This window comes from Protopterus annectens, chromosome 7.part0 (assembly GCF_019279795.1).
Source record: "Protopterus annectens isolate FY-2018-M chromosome 7.part0, PAN1.0, whole genome shotgun sequence".
NCBI lineage: Eukaryota > Metazoa > Chordata > Ceratodontiformes > Protopteridae > Protopterus > Protopterus annectens.
This window is the reverse complement of record NC_056739.1, coordinates 529,814,627-529,838,549: the sequence shown is the minus strand read 5'-3', so window position 1 is coordinate 529,838,549 and position 23,923 is coordinate 529,814,627.

Sequence of the window (23,923 nt, the reverse complement as noted above, 5' to 3'; positions counted from 1 at the left end):
AATAAGATACCTGATTAAGGTGAGAGACAAAAATATAAAACATGGAAGAGAGGTGGAACTATAACTTTGAAAACTGAAATAAAGCTGGACAAACAAATTAAGCATAGTGTAAGACAAGATCAAGAAACATTTGAAGAAAATTTATATAAAGATATTAAGCATAATAAGAAACCTTTTTATAGATACCTAAGATGTGGATGGAGTAAAGACCTACAAATTGATAAACTGTGTGCAGATTCTAAAATTTATTCTCAGACACAGCAGATTATAGATATATTTACAAAATCTTATGCAAAACAGTTTGGCTTCACAAAGGGTGTGATAAGTTATCTTAGTGACATCAAGGTAACCTCAGATACTAAAATCAAATTAGATTATATTGAGAAAGAACTGTGCAAACTGGATCCAAACATAGCACAGGGAGGACATGGAATTAATAATAATGACCCGAGAACACTTCAACAAGAACTTATAGTACCATTATATCTATTATTTACTACGTCATGTAAATATGGGGAGATTCCTCAAGATTGAAGACATGCACTTATTAAACCTGTCTTTAAGAGAAAGGAGAGTAGAACAAACCCCGAATCATATAGACCCATAAGTCTACTTTCACATTGTGAAAAAATAATGGAGAAGGTAATATTGCATTAGTTATTGTCAAAATTGGATGGGTTGGGAACTGAAATCATATATCACCATGCATATGTTGAAATTAAATCTGTTACCACCTGTAACTAGATGTTCTATAACAATATAATAACAGCTGCAAATGAAAATGCGTGATGTGATATAATTTATATCGATTTAACTTCAGTATTTGACAGGCTCATACACAAAACACTGATCAATAAATTAGAACAACTAAATATTGATGTACTCTTCATAACATGGATACTGCATGCTTACAAATAGGACATGGCAAGTATTATATAACAATTGGACAGATGAACTTCTTGATTATGGTCAGGGTGCCCCAAAGGTCTCTGTCTTAGGTCCTTACTTGTTTAGATTGCATTTTCCAGACTTAACTTTTTCATCTGAGGTGTTCTATAGTCCATATGCAGATTACCTGAAATTGGGTAAACTGATTACATGTGTTACAGATAAGGCATGACTAAATTGAACATTTGGGCACAGGAGAATAATATGCTAATAAATACATAAACAATTAAGCATATGAGATTTGGGAGACATACATTGAAAGGTAAATATTTAATACAGCACACAGTGATTGAAACTGTAGACTAATTTAAAGACCTGGGTATATGGGTGGATCCAGCTTTGAATTTTTCTAACCATATCCACCAATTGGTTAATGATAATTATAGTACTATAGGTTGTATAAAAAATTATAAAATCTAGGAATGATGAAGTAATTGTTTGTTATTTACATTAGACCCAAACTTGAGTATGGAATAACAATGTGGAATACCTTATAAGAAAACAAGCATGAATAAACTGGAAAGAGTAAAGCAGAAATATACCAAGGGTATCCATGGATGTGAACATTTAAGTTATTATGAAAGACTAAAATATCTGAACTTGTACAGTGTCTCTTATAGATATCAAAGAGAAGATCTTATTCAGCTATATAGGGAATTTCAAGACAACTACCTCTGAGAATGATCGGGATTATCACAGAGAAGCAGAGAATCATCAGACAAGATATGTAGAAGATTCTATAGAAATGGGAAGTGTACTAATTGATTCTCTAAGAGAGCAGCTGATGCATGGAGCAGACTACCAAATTACATTAAAGCAAGGACTAGTTTAGATATTTTTAAGAACAATCTGGACTCTTATATTGGCAAACTAGAATGCATTAATGCCAGTGCTTGAAATAGTTGTATGCATGTATGTATGTTGTGATGTCCCTAAGCTGAGCCAGTAATCAAGGAGCCTGAATCCTCACCACTGGCACTGGAGAGGGACATGCACTTGGAATACAAATGGATACACTCAGTATTTCCAGATGCAGACCTCTGCATCAAGCACAATTTCCCTTAAGAGCACAGGAGCACACTCAGCTCAGGGTCTTGATTTCTCTTTATCTGTCTCCCTCCAGGTCCTCAATAAAACTCCCACTTGTGCAGCTGTAAGATTAGGCCCTCAGCCAGAGTGACCAAGCCAAGTCCTCCAGCAACCTCTCTGTAAGACCAGTGCTTTGCGTCCCTGACCAAAGTAGCTGAAGCACACACACACACACACACACACACACACACACACACACACACACTGTGAAATTTGATTTTCACACATGCACACACACACATACACACACACACACACACACACACACACACACACACACACACACACACACACACACACACACACACACACACACACACACACACACACGGACACCTGGAAAAGGCTGGCACAGATTTACCTGCTCCCTTCTGCACAGAGTATAAGGTAGTTAGCACCACCACTAGACATTCCACAATCACCTACTCTAAGGTCCTTAACAAAGGGTGTCCAGATATACTGTGTAATATTTATTTATTTATTGACATTTGTTGACCAGGAAAGTCCACTGGGTTAGAAATCCATTTTTAGTGGATGCTGGGGAGAAAACTCCATTTACAGTAAAACATATAGCAGATATATCCAATTTACATTATTTCAATATTTTTTTTAACATTATTTAAAAGTATGATTTTTTTTTTTTACAATTTCAGTAGTAGTAATAAGCAAAAATAAGTAAAAATATGCAGTCAGGTTAAGTGTAGGGATTGGATATTCACTTACTGGCAATCTGTTCATCTTTATACTCTGATATGAGAGAGACTAAAACAAAGTTATTTATATTAATATATAAATCACTGTAAAAATGTAGAGTAATGAAAGCTAGCTGGTTAAAGTTATTTGTTAAGAATAAAGTCTAGTTACATAACAGAGGCCTAGGATTAATTCTAAGGTGGAATTAGATTTGGACCACATAGGCATGTTTAATTTTTAAGAAAGTGGTGCTTTAAGGTATATTGGAAGGTTTTTAATGAATCAAGTAAAGTAATAGAGGAGGTAGGTTATTCCATAGGTTTGCTATGGAGTAGGAATAGAAACTTTATCCTGTCATATATTGTCTTATATTAATACCAATACAAATGGTAGTAGTTGACCAAGACAGCTAGGCCTTCTGGAGTGGCCCATACAGTGTCACAAAATATTTTAGCACTCTCAAAGGTTAAGTACTTTCTAAAAAGGACCAGCCACAATGAAAAATGTAAATATATTTAATAATAAATAATAAAAGAACAAGAAAATGCTAAATATATATTTACAGTAAGGCACAGAGTTCAAATCATAGGAAATATTGAAAATAACATTGATGGACAGGTTCATAAAAATAAAGAAAAGCAATCTCTAAACTAAGCGTCACTATATTCCTGACTGAATCTAGGAGAATTATTATGCCATGATAACTCACTTGACAGAGCAAGGCATAGTGAAATATGTGAGCAGTCTTTCTAGTCAGGTTCCCCAAAACAGAATACTCAATACTTAGAGATTACTCCCTGTAAAATATAATGTCCAAGATGGCTTGCAGAGTGATCTCATCTGGTCATCTGTCTCTAGTTTTTCACAGTATCTCCCTTTATAGCTCAGACAGGAATTTAGCATAGGTGGCTACAATAAACATCTAAATGTTTATGACAGTGCCTGGGGCTTCCCCTCTTTTGATTAAGCTAATGAACAAAGGCTTCTTCCAGACCCGCCATCTCCACTTTCAGCACTTTGGGATGCCATTTTAATGATTTAACAGCTCATTTACATTTTCATTATTTTAACCTCTGCTGTCCCAGTGTCCCCTATTAAAACATATACATTTAATTCATTTACAATAATACATGTATATTTCTTTGCATTCCAGCAGGGTGCATTGTTGATACATTTTAACACAAGCAAACTTCACATATACATTTTTAGCACAAGCATCTGTACAAATCAGTTTGGTATACAAATGACATATAATTATTTACAAACTTCCAGCTAGCTGTGTCGGCAAAAGTCATACATCCACTGCCTTACTTCTCCTGGCATGGCTGGAAATACCTGCTGTCATCACATATGTATGTTTAAGAAATTTTGTATGTTTCATGTTGTTAACTAGTCGCCATCATGAAGACAGATGCTATATACACACTTATGTATTTTGTTTAGTAATATTCATTATGTCTTTTGTATCATAATCACAGAACTGAATGACAGGATCATATGCAAAACTAATTGTACAAGGACAGAAATTGCTGACAAGATTGTTGTGCCAGATAGTCCAATACCACTATCAGTGAGTAGAAAAATCTTAGAATTTACAAGTATTGTGCCACATATCTGTCCTGTCCTACCATGGCAAGGGTCACCAATGTGTAAAGACGGAAATTACAGAAGAAGAAAGGTATATTGTATTTCTTTTTTCCAATTTTTAAATGAGTTTATTGTTAGCAAAAATATATATTTAGAACAAATTGAACTATAAAATATTACTTTTGAGTCACCATACTTAATCAGTGGTTAAATATTGACTACCATCAGTGAATTGCAAGTTACAAGCCATGTGTGTATCCCTCTGCCTATTTGGAACACTAATTTACCATCCCATTCTGACCTTCCTATTGTCATGTCTAGTTTCCTTATCATGTTACTCCTGTAGCAAGACCTGCAGGTCTGCAACTCGGAGGTAAACCTTGTTTCTTTGAAGATCTGATTATAATTTTTATCCCTAAATCATAACTCGATTGAGAAGGCTTGTTTCATTCTCTGATAAGCCCTATGCTTTCCCCCGGCCATATAAATGAGGTCTGCATTCTCTTATAATTGCACTAAGTATGCTGCTTGGGGGGGGGGGGGGGGCTTTCAGCAGATCCTGAAAGACTTAAAGAAAAATAAGAAGAGCTAAACATTTAATCAACAGATTTTTTTGGTGAAAATTTAACTTCCTTGCCCAAAAACTGAAAGTAACCTTAAATCTTATTTACAGTTTTAGTATACAACAGAGTTAGTGTCTCTTCAAGGGTATTAAACAAAATCACCCCATGGTATATCATGCTATTAGCTCCACTCATAAAAGGGTCATCCCATTATATCAATGATTTCCTCAGAACTATTAAGTTCTCTGAATACCTTCTTCTGGTTTAGACAAAAATAGTAGTAAATAATCTGCACATAAGGATAACACTATGGTCTTGTTAACAAACCCATATCCCACTCTTAGGATATTCGTACATATGTTAGCAAGTGATTTTAAATACAGTGTGAAAAGCAGACTGAATAGTCAGCATCCCTGTGTTGCTCCTCTATAGAAGCATAGTTCATATGACAATCATATGACCTATCATAATTCTAAATGTAGGGCCCTGATACAGTAAGCTAATCAAGGAAACTAGTGTAGGAGGAAAACCCACATTTCTGAAGGACTTTAAACAAATAAGATAACCTCACTCTACCAAATGCCATTTTTGTTGTCTAGCACAAACTGTTGATTATAAGTAGAGTGATGTTCTATTACCTGCTTCATTTTAAGGAAATGATCAAATGTAGTTTGTTTCATGATAAACCTTATCTGGTCCAGATGGATCAGACTGGAGAATAGGGGGTGGTGCTCACTACAGACTAAACAAATGCTTGTAGTCATGCTTGAGGATTAATATGGGATGGTATGAGGCTACCATGAAAGTGTCATTATCTGGGCTGGGCAGCACTACCAATGTAGCTTGTTTCCATGTGGCAGAATTTTACCATTGCTTCATATTACTATTACTATTATTTGATATTGACAGAAATTGCTAATGAATGATTTCCTAGCTGCCTGTTAGAGTTCCACCTGAATTCATTCTGGGTCTGGAGTTTTATTCTTTGCTGCTCTGAACAGAATTAGAGATTACTCATATTCTGAGAAAGGTGAAACAAGTTGGGAAACTTGCCCAATATTTAGTCTCAAAAGAGTGTTCAGCAAAAGGAATTGGTCCTTCGCTTCATATGAGTACATAAGAGACTGGTATTCCACATATATTTATTTATTTATTTTCATTTGTTTACCGGGAGAGTCCGACTGGGTTTGCAAGGCCCATTTTCAGTCGAGGCCCGGGGAGAAAAACTCCACAAAAATACAATGTAAACATAGCAAATCAGTATTGATTACATTGTTTGTGTACATGACAAAAAGTACATGAAAACACCTAGACATAGGTTAATATACAACATAGGATCATAGGAGGTTACTAGGCTAATGGCCCTGGGGCCCTTACAAGCCTAGCCAAGAGTTTATCCCCAAAAAAGAAACCTCAGTCAGCACCTTTCACCCCTGTCAATGAGAGACAAATGTAGAACTCCTGGGGCAAATTTGTGGTTTCCCATCCACTCATCAAGGTTATTTGTAGCTGTGAGACCATCTTGCAGTATGTTAACATCATTTGGGGAGTCAATGACAGCACCCAATTACAGTCATCTGCAAACTTGGTCAGCCACAGGCCCTTTGTCTTTGCTGGACCTCTGAGAGGTAGATGCCAAACAGTTTGGCTCCCAGGACAGATCCCTGGGGAACACCACTAGTGACAGGTTTGCTGTCAGAGGTGGTGTTGTCAATTTTGACCTTGTGGGTCCTATCTGTGAGCCAGTTGGCCACCCATCTGATGAGACAAGGATTGACACCAAGTTGTGTTAGCTTTTCAATGATGACTGAGTGTGGGATTGTGTCAAAAGCCTTAGACAGGTCAAGGTAAGCTGTATGTACTGACTTTCCCTCATCCAGGGCCTTGGTGACAGTCTCAAGGAAGTCAACTAGGTTCAATAGGCAAGATCTGCTACTGAAGAATCTGAATTGGGTGGGGTCAACTGCTTGGAGGTTGCCTATGTCCTTGTTTATGAAATCCATAATAATACACTCCATGACTTAGAGCAGACTTGTCAAGCTAATAGGGCGATAGTTTCCAGGGTCAGTAGTGGCACCACCTTTGTGGAAGGGGATGACAATAGCAGTTCTCCACTCTGCTGGAATGAAGCCCGTACTTAGGCTGTGGTTGAATAGGGTGCTCAATGGTAAAGCTTGCTTTTGCTGGAGATGGTGTAAAATACAGCCTGGGATACTATCAGGTCCCATGACAGCTGTGTTCTTTGCCTACGTTCTTTGCCTTGGATAGGGAATTGTAAAAATAGACAAAAAATAGAAGAAAATAGAAAAAAATAACAATCATAACCTTTGAGAGTAGATTAGCAAAGTGAAATTAATAAACTTTTTACAATTTGAAGGTAAACACAATTGTAGTAGATAGAAAGATGAAAAAATGTGACAAGGAAATGCAATAGATTGGCAGGTAACAGCATGTGACAAGGCAGCAAAGGAGTAGAAGAGGAAGGCTAAATGGGTGGAGTTAGGGGACAGAGCCAAGTATAAGATACCTTTAGTAGAGGAGGAAGAGCTAGGTAACTTGCTAATCAGGTTTAGAACACGAGCAGAGCCAAGTGTTATTAAGGTGCTCTTTAAGTAGTTGCTTGAACTTGTGAGTATTGTTAGTGTATATTTTGCAGTAAATCATACCATATTTTGGCAAGTTTAACTGAATATAGGGAATCTCCATAGCTGTTGTTGGACTTGGTAACTGTCAGTAGTGATTTATTAGAAGACCTAAGGGTTCTGCTACTGGAGTAAGGTTGAACTAGGTTGCTATTAGATGGGCAGTTGCTGGGGTAGTGAATAGTAGAATGAGTTTCAGGGCCCCTCACTAACACTCTTCAAGAGAAACCTTGACAAGTGGATGGGTAACAGAAAATACACCCCTGGGATCACTTCATTGGCTCTGCTTGACAGAGGATCAGTTAATTAATCAATGGGGCGGTGAAAGCCGACACACTCTGGCTAAGCTTATATATGCCCTTGGACAGATAGCCTAGTACCTACCTATGAACCTATGAACCTATGAGTTAGAACTAGTTGGTTAAAGGTTAGAAGGCTAGAAATTTCTAACCAGTTTAGTTGTTGTAGTACCTTGCAATGATGAGTTCTAACAGGATGGCTGGAAGCAAATCTGACTACTTTGTAATAGGAAGATTCTAGTTTGTTTAAGTCACATTTTCTTAAGTTAGTGAAGATGTGTGAGGCATATAAGAGAGTGGAAACAAGATGAATTCTGCAGATGGCATGTCTGGTGGAATTGGTTAGGAAGGGCTTAACTCTATACAGGGAGCCTAGTTTGAAGTACACTTTCTTTATAGTAAGGGATAGGTGCTTATTGAATTTAAGGTCTTTATCTATGGTGATGCCTGGTAGTTTTGAACAGTCAACAGGTTCAATAAGGGTATCGTTAGATGTGTAAATGGTGAAAGGAGTTGTTTTACCACAGGAGAAAAGCATAAGTTTAATTTTTGAGGCATTGAGAATAAATTGTGAATTATTAAGCTATGTTTCTATGTCCAGAAATGATTGGTGGATTTTCTTGAGAAGGGCTTGTAGGGATGGGGCGGAGTATATAAGGGATGAGTCATCTGCATATTGTACCAATGTGGCATGTTGGGTGGCTGAGCTTAGTCTATTTGTAAATATTGTGAAAAGGAGAGGACCAAGTATAGAACCTTGGGGTACACCAACTGAGATAGGAAGAGAAGAGAAGAGGATAGTTGATCATGTCATTTAACTACTTGTTGTCAGTTGGTTAAGTAACTAATAAACCAGGTAAGGGTAGAGTGAGAGATGTTAAGGGAGGCTAGCTATATAATTGCATATAAAACTGCATAAAGGCCTCCAAAATGTCCTGTCAGGAGGTGACTACAAGCCCTGAAACAAAATATAAGATTTTCATAGTAGTACTTGATGCCTCAGACCAGGGAAGGAAACACTCATTTGAGTGACTAAACATCTAGATTATGAACCCTAAACAAAATCTGCACTTAATCAAGTTTATACTGCATTAATACTCTAATCAACAATCTAATGCTTTCTTAGCCACTTCTAATCTCACAAGAGCTTGCTGTATCCCTTTGATTGTAGCTAATGCGTAGCTCTTAACAATGATGAGATATGAGGCTATACTCTCCAATGGCCTGTACCAGCTATGAAAGAAAGTCAATAATGGGTGCGCAAGGAAATGTGCTTTAAGAATAGAAGTCAAACATGACAAGGAAATGCATGTTAAAAGAATATAGAAAAAATAGATTTACACTAATTAAGCCTGGACTCATGCCAATTATAATTGCACATTAATTAAAAAGAAGATTAAAACCATTCCAGTAGGTTTGAGAAACAACCCCCCCCCCCCCCGCGCGGAAGCAATTCTACAATGGGACTCGTATGGTAGTAAGGCAGCATAGTCAGATCACTTTCCATTCCCATTTATCCATTTATCACCTTTCAGAATTTCCAAATTATTCACAGAAAAAAAAATGGCAAAGTTCATAAATACAATATAGGGAATCAACTAAAAGTGTGTGAGTGCATACTCTGTAATCACTCTGTAATGGTGGGGCAACCAAACTCAGCGAGGGGCTTTCTGCAGCACAGCCTCTTTATTAGCCTTGGAGACTGCTCTTTTGCAAGCCATCATTTTACATCAAAAAAGAGGAAATATCTGACTGATAAAATTGTTTTAAGGCATGTGTTGTCTGGGAAGGTAAGGTACTCAGGCTTTCTTGAGCTGCTTGACTTATTGATGGAGTATCTGGCCCCAGCTGTCATGTCAGTCTTGATTCAGCTTACTCTGGTGTAGACAGAGTAACTGGCCTTTGGGGCAGAACACTGTTAGTTGTGCCAAATACAGGAGATGGTATTTTCATGTCTTCTCCTTAAACAGAGTCAATATGGGACGTAAAGCTAAATGTCATTTCACAATTGTGACACAGAAATATCGCTCACAAAATACCTTGGTTGTTTATAGTGCATGGCACATCAGAGGATCACAACTGTGAGAGTACCCTTTCCTTCTGTGAAAAAGCAACATAACACACCAAGAATACCCCTTATTTCTGGTTTGGATGGACCTGAGGAAGAAGGTTCTAGGGGACCTTTCAAGCATAAACTCTTATTTAGGAATACCTGATGATTCTGTGATCTTTTCCACCATGTACGTCAACTCATTAACCCTGAGTACCACCACACTGTGTGTCTAAGGTTATATCCGAGTGCTCCCTGAGGCATTAACAATCCTGGTACTTTACATCTGAGTTCATTTAGGAGCACAGCTAAGTTTAGAAATACAATGCAACTCCACTGCTAAATACTAAATTGAAAAGGTACCTTGACTTTATTAATTATCTTTTCAGCTTTATTTTCACAGTGGAGTTAACTATTGTTTACATGGGATTTTTTTTAGAGAAAATCGGCTTGTTGTGTATCCTTTGTATGGTTCTGATCATTCACAGCTAGCCAGTTTTCTCTGCTTTCCCATTGATGTTCCAGTGATAGTGAACGCAAACATTAGCATTCCCCCTTCACCTGCATTAAAGCAAAATAAAAAAAAATAGAAAGAAGTGTGTGTATGTTTCTGTGTGTGTGTATGAATGCATGCATGAAAGTAAGGTGCATGTGAGTGAGAGAGAGAGAGTGAAGAGTGAAAGCGAGCGATCCCTGGCAGTGGCAGCAGTAAAGAGAGCTGTGTACCTCACGACCTCCTAGCTCAATAAAGGGGGAATAAAGGTTCAAAACGGGAACCCATTGCTGTTATAAAAATTGCAAACTTAAAAACTAAACATTTTACAGCACTCCCCTCATCATCACAATACATAAAATTCACTGTGTTTTCACTGTACTTCTCTGTAGAAAAAATACACATACTCCACTAAAATAATTACGCTCAACCCAGGTTTCCAAAAAAGAACCCAAGCAGCATCTATATTCTGAATGCATGAATTCCCAATTCCCCAAATATGCCTTTTTTATTTGTTTGACACTTGTGGGAGCCAACCATTTATTTCAGTATTCAACCAATCCACAGTGACATTGGCTGAAGGGTGGATACTATCATCCTGTATGGTGACATAAACTGCCTATTAGATTATTTGGATTTCTGGTATGGCGTAGAAAACCCAGTACAGGAAAAGGAATTCAAAAAGGGAATATTGTAAAATGTAAAAAGGGAACTTATTTTGTTATTTGAAGTAATTCACAATATTGGAGTCCGATTGTGACTGTTTTGCTGGGACTTTGGATTTCAGTTTTTCAAGTAGATTTGTGTTTGGGAACTTTTTGTTGCTGGTGTACTGGTGTGACTTATATGGGGTGGGTAAGTAATTGGTGATGCAGTGCAAATAAATCAAGAAGGGGTGACAGTTCCAGTGGAGTATAATATTTTACAGACCACCATATACTTTATGATCTTTATACTTATTTGAAAGTTGTTAAAATGAGAGGAAACTATGCAGCTGTTAACCAGGCTAGGAACTTATGCTTTATTGTTTTATTCTGCCTTGCTAATTTCCATAATGTGTTTGCTTTTTCTCAGTCTCAGCTGATATTTCATATCTTTTGGTTGTCTTTAGTTAATATAACACGTTTTGTTTACACTTTTTCCAACTATTGAATTGAAATAGTTTTGCATAATAGACCTGGCAACATACTTAACCTGTATGGACCTTACTGTACTTTTATTACAGTGCCATCATTAAATTTTACAATATGTTTTCTTAGATTTCCTGAGTATTTTCTTTTCTCTGCCAGTCATGGAAGGCATATTGCAGTTTAGAAAAGTTTGTTCCTATGCATAACCTCGTAAGAATTCTTGGTTTAAAGCAGTTGATTGGAATAGGTGATGGATATATCAAAGTAACTTTGTTGTTGTCAGTTTCTGTATTCCCAGTAGTCTGCTGTAAGAAGCATTCCCAAACACATTGTTTCTGCTCGGCATGTCCACAGCTCTTACCCGAGTAACTTGGAGTGATGAGGGTTATATATTTCCTATTCCGAGATTTAGTTACAGTAGGTTAGCTATTTTTAAACATAAAAAGTCGTATGAATGTATAATCAATTATAGTTGATAGAAAGTAACCTAAAATGGGGAGTCAGCTCAGGACATTCAGGTTCTCATGTGCTTTTATTAATTTTGTTGGCATCTTGTATAATTCAGAAGTATCGATATAGCATAAATTGACAGATATTGATCATGTAGAAAATGATTTAGGCAGACTATGTTAGGTTTTAGTTTAACTAGTTTGAAAAAAATGTGAACTGTAGTGAGGTGAAGTGGTTTTGTAATATTTTGGTCACGATGTAGGCATATGGAATCCATTTCTGAAAGATTAAGTTTATTGGAAAAAAAGCATGTGTTTATCCTTTGTCCTTGAATGCTTCTAGATGTAGGTGAGTATCCTTTATACTTCTAGATATAGATGCTTTTATTCTTTGCATTGGAATATTTCAAATTTATCACCTAGTTTATTTTACTAAACTATGAGCAGAAGTGACTTGATTGGAATAGTGATTTTAATTGCAGTAGTAGTAGCTTAAAATCTGTAAGAAACGTTATGTGGCTATTTTGGATTTAAACATTCAGTCTCTGAAAGTGTATGTGATGTGGCATAAGGTACCACCAGCTGGCAGTTGGCACAGAAGACTAATCCTGTAGGCTACTTTCTGTGCTTCAGGGTTGATTTATCCCCCTAGCTGCCATTTTCCTACCTATATCACTCTGAGCAAGTCACTCAGCCAGTGCTCTTGTGATAAGTCTGAAAAATGTCTGCATGGATCAGTGCACTGCATCACCAACAGTGTTGGAGGAAGACTGGTCCATTGTGTCTACCACAGTGTTGAGGTCCTTATATAATCCATATGTATGGGATTCTGTTCAGTGTCTTTGTTCATTTACATTTTTGAAGCAACTTCAGAAGATTACTGCAGTGTTTCTAGTCTTAATGCTTTACTAAAAAGCTATGATGATCTTGTACATTATTTTACTGGAGATTGCATTGTATCTTGAAAATATTATACATCCTATATGCCTTTTTAGGGACAGCTCTCTGACTAGCAGGAAAATTCAGGCAGTAAGACACACATCCTCTAAAGCAGACAGGACAAGAGGAATGAGTGTAGGTTTAAAAAAATCCTATTGCAACAAATCACAGTATTTTTAGAGGGATTGAGAAACCTCAGTGTTCTCCCACTGAAAACACTGGGACATTCTAGCAACAGTGTCAGAGAAAGAGAGCCCCCCCACAGGGCAAATCAGAAAATGAGCTGTCCTCAGAGTCTGTATCAGAAATCTGAGGACAAAACCGTGAATTCACCCTGCTTCTTTCTGTTTAAATTCAGAATCTAGAATCTCTTCAGGAAAGGAGGCATCTCTTTCTTTTTATTGTAATCTACTCTATAAGAAAGATCAATAGCCTGAATCAGACCCTGAGTCAGTCCTAATAAACTACTCCTATCCAAATAAATTTGAGGATGAGTAGATACATACTTGGATTTCTGTATCTTTTTTGACAGGAATAATGGTGCCAGCCATGTTACAAATGGCAGCCACTGCTTCCCCAGGAATGGGCACAGCATTGTGACACTACAGGGAAGCCTTCCCTGTTCCCTCTCCCAGGATCCATAGTGTGAAGTCTACTGCAGCAGTGGTCGATACAAACAACATATGTCTGGTAGCAGGGGATCCTTCAAGTAATGGGAGGCCCAAATCATGCAGTCTAAATACACCAAAACTAAAATTTTGAAGGTGGAACAAAACCCCATTAGTTATTCTCAGTTTGGAATATGTACTAGTTATGTGCAGACAACCAGAGGCCCCTATAACTTGACTTTAATTCTACACTAATAGCAACTGGTAGTGTTTAGTGCTATGAAGCCATTGATAAATGATGCTACAGTTAATAGTTTATGCAAGAAGGGATCGGGGGTGCACCACCGAAGAAACCCCCCTGAAGAGAAAGAATGTGCCTAAATGAAAACTGGATATAATTTTAAACACTTTTATTAAATAACCGTGTAAGACATAGGCATCAAACAGAAAACAAATGAAAGAAAGAAAGACAGGGGTACAGAAAAGAGAGCCATCTGTTGTATCCTGCATAGCATCTTTTCTGGACTGAAAGTTAGACTTTTAATTTATAAATTTAATGTAATTGCAGCTATTTAGAATCTGTGCTGTTGCAATACATGTATCCTTTAGAAAGAGGAATGGGCAAGTGAGGGATATGCCATTGCAATATAATGCAGTTTCAATGGACTGATATTACTTATGTTGTGTTTACTATTTTTTATAAGTTTAATTGATTTTCTGTAGTGATTTTCACCTCAAAACTCATTCTTGCTCATTTAAGTTTACAGAGCAGTAAGGTGCAGTCATTATATACAAGCATTTACAAAGAAGTGCTGATGTCTAAATGCTGCTTTATAATGCAGTATGCCACTTTGTAAATGCCAGTTTGTAAGTGGCAGTATATAATAAAATAACTGAACTTGTAGTTTCTGTTACAGGTGATGATATATTATGCTTTGTTTAATCAACATGAGAAATATAATATTAATCATAAAGGAGCAGCACATACTAATGGTTAAAGTATCATTTTAAAGCTGACATTCACACATTACTTACAAATTACATGGATCTACATGGTATGTTCACCAAGATATTGTGATTTGTTTTACCGAAAAGGTACAAAATATGCATAACATCAGCATTCCTTGGCAGATATTTAATAATGACTTAGATGCACACAATCAACATTTACAACATTGGAAAGATCAGTATCCACTGAAGAGCTTTCACATTTACATTTTTAGTCTAGCTCTTATAGTTAAAGGGTTATGAACATTTGTTTTCTATATGGTATTACAAATGGATTATCTGAAAAGTGAACTCAGGCTGCACTATTGTTCCTGTTGTGAAAGTAAGCAGTCAGCTTTTCCTGAGCTACTCTAGAGTGAATGAGTTAAACAGTTTTTCCCCTCACTCGTCTCAGGTATCCCTGAATGGTGGACATGTTTCCTGCTGACCCAGTCCTCCTGATCCACTTGCCTGGACTCAAGCATACTCAGGTGCGATTCAAGATCAGCTATCCACTGAAGAAAATTTGCCATCTTTGTATCCATTTTGACAATGTGGTCAGAGTGTGTTGATAAAGCCTCCTTGACCTTATTTAGTCTTCTTTATGTTTTCCAAATACCTAGTCAGAGGGGAGTTAATCTTATGTTTTTCAGCCATAATTCTCTCCAGCTTTGCATCCATAGCCTGAGACTCTATTTCAAAAAAAAAAAAAAAAAAAAAAAATCCCTGAATGCCAGTTTTTTTTAGGGTGCTTTGGCTACTTATTCTGTCATTAAAAATATTCCTACTCTATCTGACACACAGACCGTAAGATTTGGGTTTGTTTGTCCTTGGATGCCAGTAGGTAGGAGGGTAGGACAAATAGCCAAGACCACTACATTGCTTGCTTCTTGACTGGTATTTCCAGATATGTCGTATTTTGTACTTTGTTTTTTACTAACAGCAGATTATACTGAATGGACACACGTCCACATATGTTTGTGTTTGTAGATGTATGTGTTTGATTTATTAATGTTCATTCTTTCTTTCTTACCATGTTTACAGAAGTGACCAACATCAAAATCAACCAGGACAAAAAGGCAAGTGCTGAAGTTTTTGATTGGGTTGCTGATCTTCTTAATACTTCTCTACCATCTAAGAAAAGGTGTAGAACATTGGATCACTGTTGCTCCTGTCTGATGTGCAATGTCACTGGAAACTTCATGTTATGTTTATTTATTGTTATTATGTTTTTAGTCTCTATTGTTTATGTTATAATAAGCAATGAAATTAGGTCAATATTGTACAAGAATCTTTGCTAATTATATTACAATAACAGTCAAATAAGGTTAATACTGTACAAGAAGATCTTTTCAGAAGATATCCAAGCTGGTAGTCATATTAACCAGGGGAAGCTTGGCACGTGAGTGTGGAAATTGTTATTCTCTTTTCTAGTAAGGAGCTGGGCATCATTTACATCCTCTTGACTTAAAGATCTATATGGCTAGGCATGTTTTGTTGGGTCATCAGTTTAATGTCTCATCTGAAGGATAACACATTGAGGAGGGCAGTATCCATCTCATGTCAGTGTTAGGAAATGTCTGCAGGGACATGGTGTGGGAATAAATCCCACACTCTTCTGATCATTCTGTATCCAGGATAAAGGGTGCTCTCTGTCGAGCTACTAACACTGCTGATGTCTTCTTGCCTGGTGTGAGAATAAAACGCACACTCATCTGATCATTCTGTATCCAGGATAAAGGGTGCTGTCTGTCGAGCCACTAACACTGCTGATGTCTTCCTGCCCTGGTGTGAGAATAAAACCCACACTCTTCTGATCATTCTGTATCTAGGATAAAGGCTGCTGTCTGTTATGCCACTAACACTGCTGATGCCTTCCTGGCACAAGCAATGATAACATTTTTTTTCTTGTTGAAATACCACATTAGGTAGTGATCAGTGATACGAGCAAAACTAATTATGTCTGAATTAAACTAAGAGGTCTAAATTGCTGAAATTATGTTTTATGTCTGTATTATGAAACATCAAATTTACAGGACAGGAAATATGAAATGTAGTTATGTTATACAGGACAGTGAATAATGAAAATAACTTATACATTCCTAAAGAGGTGGATATTACAGCCACAAATATAAATCAGTATGAGTTCCGGTTTACATAATGGACAGAAATACTATTTAATTTTACTGACGAGAGGTATATCAAGAATTAAGAATTAAGAACATGACTAATAGAGTACCACAGAGTCTCTCCATGATCTGCTACTCTTCAGTGGGTTTTGTTTTAGACATATCTAAGGAAATAGAGAACAGAATCAACATCTTTGCTAATGATACAAACATAGGTGCAAGTCTGGTATATGGGAAAGGGTCTAGTGAAATATTCAGAAAGTCTGAACTAGTGGCCAGAAAGGTGAAAGTTCTGGTTCAGGAAAACTGATGCAAATTGCTATCTTTAGGCCACTAAAACTACATTACAGACCAGGTGCAGTCTGATGGCATCAGAGTAAGAAAGTGTTCTAGAATCACTGACTACAACTGGATCGGAGTGTTGTGTCCAGGGTGAGAGGGCAATGGAAGCAGGAATCAGAGTGATGAGTGCATCCTCATTAGGTAGATTCTAGAAGTTCTTACTTAAGAACAGAAGACACAAGAGCAGAATATTTTACTCATATACAAGATCATATCAGAGAGATGTCAAGGAATCATTCTTAAAACAGAAAGGACAGAGGCAAGGAAGAGCAAAGACAGCAGATTTTAAGAAATAACAATGCAATGGATCACTGAAAATACTTTTTCACAGAGCAGGTTGTACACACATAGAATAGACTACTAGAATGTTGTATAAGGCCAGACTGGATTGGATTATTGTCTCTGTTTATAAGCAAATGTAACAATGTAAATCTGATGTGCTAAGCAGACACAGTCCCAGGGAACAACACATTGCAGTCATCATACATGCAAAATAGACTCACTTAATGAGAATGTGAGTCTCTACAAGCCAGTCATAAGTACCTAAAAGGTAGTTCAAGTGTATACAGGCTAGGAGAAGCAGCAGAATGACTTTTTGGGTGCCAGATCAATCATTGACAATCAGTACTTCTATGCCTCATTCATATCCCCTCACATACACTATTAGACCACAACCACTGTAGATCAATGTAATCCCATACAAACTATCCCTGACCATGTAATCACAATGTGAATCCCAAAAGAACAAGAACAATGAGCCAGGAACAATTTGAGCCTCTAGAAATGAGTTAGACATACATAATGATAATTCTGTCCTCTGCAAGTCAAATGCAATTGCCAATAATAATGTGAACCTCTACAAGCCAAACACTGTAATTCAGTCACTGTGGCCTCTTCCATGTAATTCATAACTACCCAGTGAATATGTAGACCAGAAGTACTAATCTTAAGAGCTGTTCTTAAAAATGTTACAGCTAAAGTAGCTGAAATATTCCATATACTGGTTCGACCATTTGATGTCATTCCTAAGGTAGTGGGATAAAGCAGTTAAGCCATCTGGATACAAAAATATCACCTGTAGTTGCATTTCAAGCTTTCTATAAAGGAAACACTGAAAGGCTTCTTCCTACATTTATGAAAAAAAAAAGTAAGGAAAGATATACTGGACTTTTGGAAGTCTAGATAAATTAGCCCCACGCATAGCTATTGAAATGCATTCTGTTCTGGAAATATACTCAGTGCCAACTGCTTGGGTAGTAGTTGGTGCTACTAATCTGAGTGGTAATTACAACACGCTATCTAAATGAAACAAAAGTACTCATGATGGTGAATTGCTAAGTATACTGTACACAGAATTTGTATTGTTGTAAAAAATAGCAAAATATTATATGACATGAGCATATTTGCAAATATAACAATATATTTATGACCTGCAGCAAGAACATGAACTTATGTAAAGTAACTTTTACCATCCATCAGATGAAACTTGAGTGTTTTACTAATATGTGCCAAGCAGATAGCTGTCATTGCTTATTGAAGTTTAAAAATATATATATTTTGTGCAATAGCTAGATACTTTTTTTACTGAAGTGGAAATGCTGCATTAGGGTACATATGGCACTGTTGTGCAGAAAATGAACCCAAACTGTTTGCACTGCTACAACTGCAATGACATTTGTGTTTTAAGGGTAGTTCTTATAGATTTCAGTGAATGCACATCTGTAGTAGAAAAAAAGTGCAGCAGGTATGAAATGTGCTGTCAAGTACAACCTCAACATCTCAGTTGTTCTATTGCTATAATATATTGCTATATATTATTGCTCTAAAAATGTACTTTAGTAAACTATTTAAATTATATTTAATACACATTTTGTGATTTTTTATCTGTTGTCTGTGTCACTCTGCTGTTCCTGCAGGAGCTAAAAAGATTTTGTTTTGTGGCTACTTGGTACCCCAACCCTTACAACAGATTTGTATAAAATAGAGGACTTGTAATTAGGTAATAGTAGCAGATCAGATGTATGGCAGAAGATACGTGTGTGGGCATGTGTGTGTGTGTACATGCATGCACATGTGCACTTATATAGTATGTATATGTCAGTGCAGCAACAGTTGACTGGTTTGCAGGTATGTGAAATTGAGCAATCATAACAATGAGTGAATGCACAGTTGTACAAGTGCTGAAAGGGTGACTTTCTTCCCATCTGCTATACAGTCACACGGCTGATAGCTTAAAATGCAATAAGTTTGGAGGGTTTAGGATGATGATGTTTGCTGGTGAAATGGATGCAGATACTGAAAAATGATTATCTTCTGCTGTACTGTGCGCTGTTTGCATCCAGACAGTGTGTGGCACCCTCAAGTTAGAGAAAGGAAAGCATCTCCTGGTGATTTACATCTCCTTAAAAGAGAAAAGAAGGAGCAGAGAAACATCACGTGCATAAGGAAGAATAGCAAGAGCTGTCATGGCCATGTTGTCACTATCCTGCATTCTTTTGGGTAAAATCTCCAAAGATCAAATGGCCATATACATACCCTTGACCTTGCAAAGGTGAATTAGTGAAATGTATTGAAGCCATTAGACAGAAGATTGCAATGTGAGAAGAGTTACCATCAGAGATATTTGAGGACATAGTGGTGACGGTGCTGGAGGATGTGTACCATTTTATATCCAACTACTGAACTTTGCGGCAATCAATTAACTGAGTACTGTGTAAGAATTTGAAGGAAAGAAACTTTTCACCTACATGCATAGCCAACATTTAACCTCCACTCTGGTGCTCCTCACCTGTCTGCTAGGTGAACCAGAGCCTCTTAGTCTGTGCTCCTATTGAAGAGCACAAAAAAGCCCATTCCCCAATTTAACTCTCCTAAACTCTCTTCTAGGAGCACACATCCTCAAACAAACAAACAAACAAACAAGCAATGTATACTCTGACATTTAAAAGGTGTAGAAAGTAATTTGCTGCAAAGTGTATCAGTCATGGAATGCTGAAGCAAGTAATTCAGTCCTGACAGCTGTTGTGTCTTTTGGCCTTTCCCGGTTTGGGTTCACCACACTGGATCACCGGTCCACTAATGATTGGCAGTGGATTTTTATGGTGTTGAGTTGCCAGCCTGGCACCCAACCTTCAAAGAAGGCACACCCACTCACGTACCTACCTGCATGTCTTTAAAGTTCACATGACCATGGGGAGGACATGCAGACTCCACATAGAAGGCGCTTCAGCTGAGAATCGAACTGTAGAACCTCTTGCTGTGAGGCAACAATGCTAACCACTGCACCACCTGACAGCAAAAGCTGTATTTAAATGCAAGTAGAGAAATGAGAACCTGTGCTACACTTCCCACTGATTGGCATTTGTCAAAGAGCACCCCCTAGCAACTTCACCCTACCCTAGCAATGCTTCTCATCTGATTGTGGGATGGTGAATTCACATACAGGAAGAATGTGATGGTAGGCATACAGATATTGGTTCTCAGTACACAACAGCATGTTGTGGACCTGGCAGGCATCAATTTAGGGTAATGTGATGTCCCATACTTCTTCAAAGGCAAGGTTGTGTTCCATTTATACACCATCCATTGGGCCATGTATCATCAAGGAAAAGTACTTTTGTCTACTGCTGTATGTCATCCAACTCCTACACAGTGTATATTCCTCATTTTACATATGTTTGCATATCTGGGCATGGCATCTACATCACGTTATCCTCATGGATTTTGAAAAGGCTACTACTAAGGGCACTAGGTATAAAATACACATGACTGAAATATGTGGCTGCTTTTTTCATTTCTGCCAGAATATCTTGTGGAAAGTACTCTTAAGTGAGATTACAACAGCAATGCAGAGTTTAACCTGTGTGTGTAGAAGTTTATGGCTGTGGAACTTCTAAAGCCTTCTGAGGCTGCACCTGTTTTTGATATTTGCAAAGCTGACATGCCGGGTGTTCCTCATGACTGGTGCAGTACATGCAGCTCTTCCACGTTTATGACATAAATTAACCAACACCCTTCACCGATCATCTCTTTCCTCTCTTCTCTCTTCCTTCTGGAGAGTTGCAGTGTTACAATCCTGTGCACTTCTCCATACTCTGAACATGAAGGTGGTGTGGCCCCAGTGTCTGTGATATTTTCTTGGCAGAAGAAGTCTGGATTTGGCTGTTGCCATACATGCCCTGGTTTTGAACACGGTCAGATGGAGAACCTAAGCCTTAGTGCAGTGAAGGCAAACCTATGACACATGTCAAACGTGACACACCACAACGTTTTGGGTGACACATCAGCATTCACCAACACCAAAGTTACAAAAAAAACTGAATGAATACAAATGCAACAAATATGTGACCCTGCACTTATTTATTAAAACTCAGCAACAAAAAAGTCATTAATTGATGTTAATCAAATCAAATGCAATCTGTTCCATATTTTTTTCAGTTCAATTCAAATTTATTGTTAAAAGTAGGGTAATTTTTTGGTGCGCTATTTTAAGCCCAATTATCAGTGCACATATTGTTTTCTCTATTGTAACTCACTGATTTTTCCTTTACTTTTTAGTACATAGCAACACACTTGATTGGACTGTATTTTTTAAATAAATGAATATGTAAAGAAATGTTTCTTTTTTGTCGGGGGGGGGTGACATGCCAGCAGAGTCAAAATAGGCATTTTCTGAATTTTTTGACATGCCGAACCCAAAAAGTTTGCCATCACTGGCTTAGTGTATCATTGGGGTACCATTCACCCCACTCAGTCAGTGTGTGCCACAATGAAGTATGATGGTGGACATTCTAGCCTGCCATGATCAGAATGAGACATCTGAGTTTATCCATTTGCTTGTCCTACAGCTGCATATGTAAAATCTACTTCCTTGGTGTATGATTGGCCTGGGTCTCTATGTATTCTGAAATAAATTTGTATTAACGTGTACTATTTGCACTTTGACAAGAACTGCATTTATTTGTCCTTCTTGGTTTTTAGGCTAGGATGTATGCATTTAGTTTCCTGGTGGTTGTCCATTTGTGAGATGCTCCTATTCCTGTTCAACCATATGTGTAATTGCACTTACTTATTTCATGAACTGCTGGTCACTCTTGTGTGTATTTACAGATTCCTCATATAATTATCCCGTCTTATATGTCAATGATCTAAACACTGTGTTGGTGTAATAAATGGGTTAAGAGTTTTTGGTAATGAATCTTTGGATATGACCTACATTTCTACTCCACGTTCCTAAGCACCCTGGAGAATATTAGGGTCCAACTTAACAGTCACAAACTGAGTGACTTCATCTACCCCTGCATTAACTGGGAAAAACTACTCATGTACCAATACACTTGCCCAACATTTCCTGGAATTCATTAATTCCAATGTCCTGGACCAGCTCGTTCTTACCCCCACTAGAGGTAGCAACATCCTTGACCTGGCCATTACTAACATGGGCAACCATTGCTCTACACCAATAGTCAACTTCTCCCTGGTTAGATCCAACCACAAACTAATCACCTTAGAAATCCACATCCCTCCCACCCCCACAAAGGTAAACCACCATGATAAACTTCTCCAAAGCTAACTTTGGGCTCCTAAAAACAGAGGTGGTTACTTCATGGCACCCATGCAAATGGAGAATAGTTGCATGACCGCTGAATCATACACCAATGCACTGTACGGACACACACAAATGCATGGATCTCGCCATACCCAGTAGAACCAAGACAATCTCCTCCAAAAACAAGAAGCCAATCTGGTGGTCCTCTGCCATAAACAAACTCTACAACAGAAGGAGGAAACGGTTGCGGAATAAGGTGAAGTCCCAAGACTGGAAAAAGTCCCATATCAACTTCAACAAAAAGTTGAGATCCCTCATCCAATCCTCTAAAGCTAGCTATGAAAACAGAATTGCAGCAGATAGTAAAGTCAACCACAAGGCCTTCTATAGTTATGTAAAGAATCTCCATGGCAATTCCTAGATTTGCTCTGAGCTACTGCACAATTTTAACTCCTATACTGAGCTAACAGATATTGCCAATATACTGGCCGACAGATTCAGTGCCAAGTTTACCCCTCTCTCTCCTCACAAAGGACCTATCACATTAACAGTAGATTGCCAGGCACCCAGTAATACTGCTACACAGATGAAAACAGCACTGTCCAAGGCCAAGAATACACCTTCTATGGGACCTGACAATAATCCCTGGCTGTGTGCTACATGAATAGCAGAGTGAACTGGCACCTCACGTGTGCCCTGTTCAGTCACAGCCTCACCTTAGGATTTATCCCTACCAAATGGCACACTGCTACATTCATCCATCTCCACAAAGGAGGAGCGACTACATACCCTGGGAACTATTGCCCCACTAGCCTAATGAATCTAATATGTAAAGCTATGGAACGTATCATCATGGACCTAATAAACAAGGATATAGGGAATCTCCAAACTCTGGATCCCACACAGTTTAGTTTTGTGAAGGGAAGATCATGCCTGCTCAACTTGGTTGACTTCTTTGAGTCAGTCATCAGAGCTGTGGATGAAGGCAAGGTGGTTCACACAGCCTACCTTGATCTAGCCAAGGCCTTTGATACCATTCCCCACTCAGGAATCATAGAAAAACTCACTAAGCTAGGCATCAACCCCTATATCACTAGGTGGGTTGCAAACTGGCTCACAGATAGAACCCACAGTGTGAAAGTAGCTGACTCCAAGTCAGACTGCCGACCAGTCATGAGTGGAGCCCCACAGGGTTCAGTCCTGGGTCCTCTCCTGTTTGGTATCTACTTCTCTCAAATCCAGGCCAACACGAAGGGACTGGCTAACAAAGTATGCAGACGATTGCAAATTGGGAGCTATTATTAACTCCTCAAGTGCTGTTGACATCCTACAGAAAGGCCTCTCTGAAACCAACGACTGGTGTCAGAACCATGGCCTTAAGTGCAATGCCAAAAAGTGTGTCACCATTCCCTTTGGGAAAAACCCAG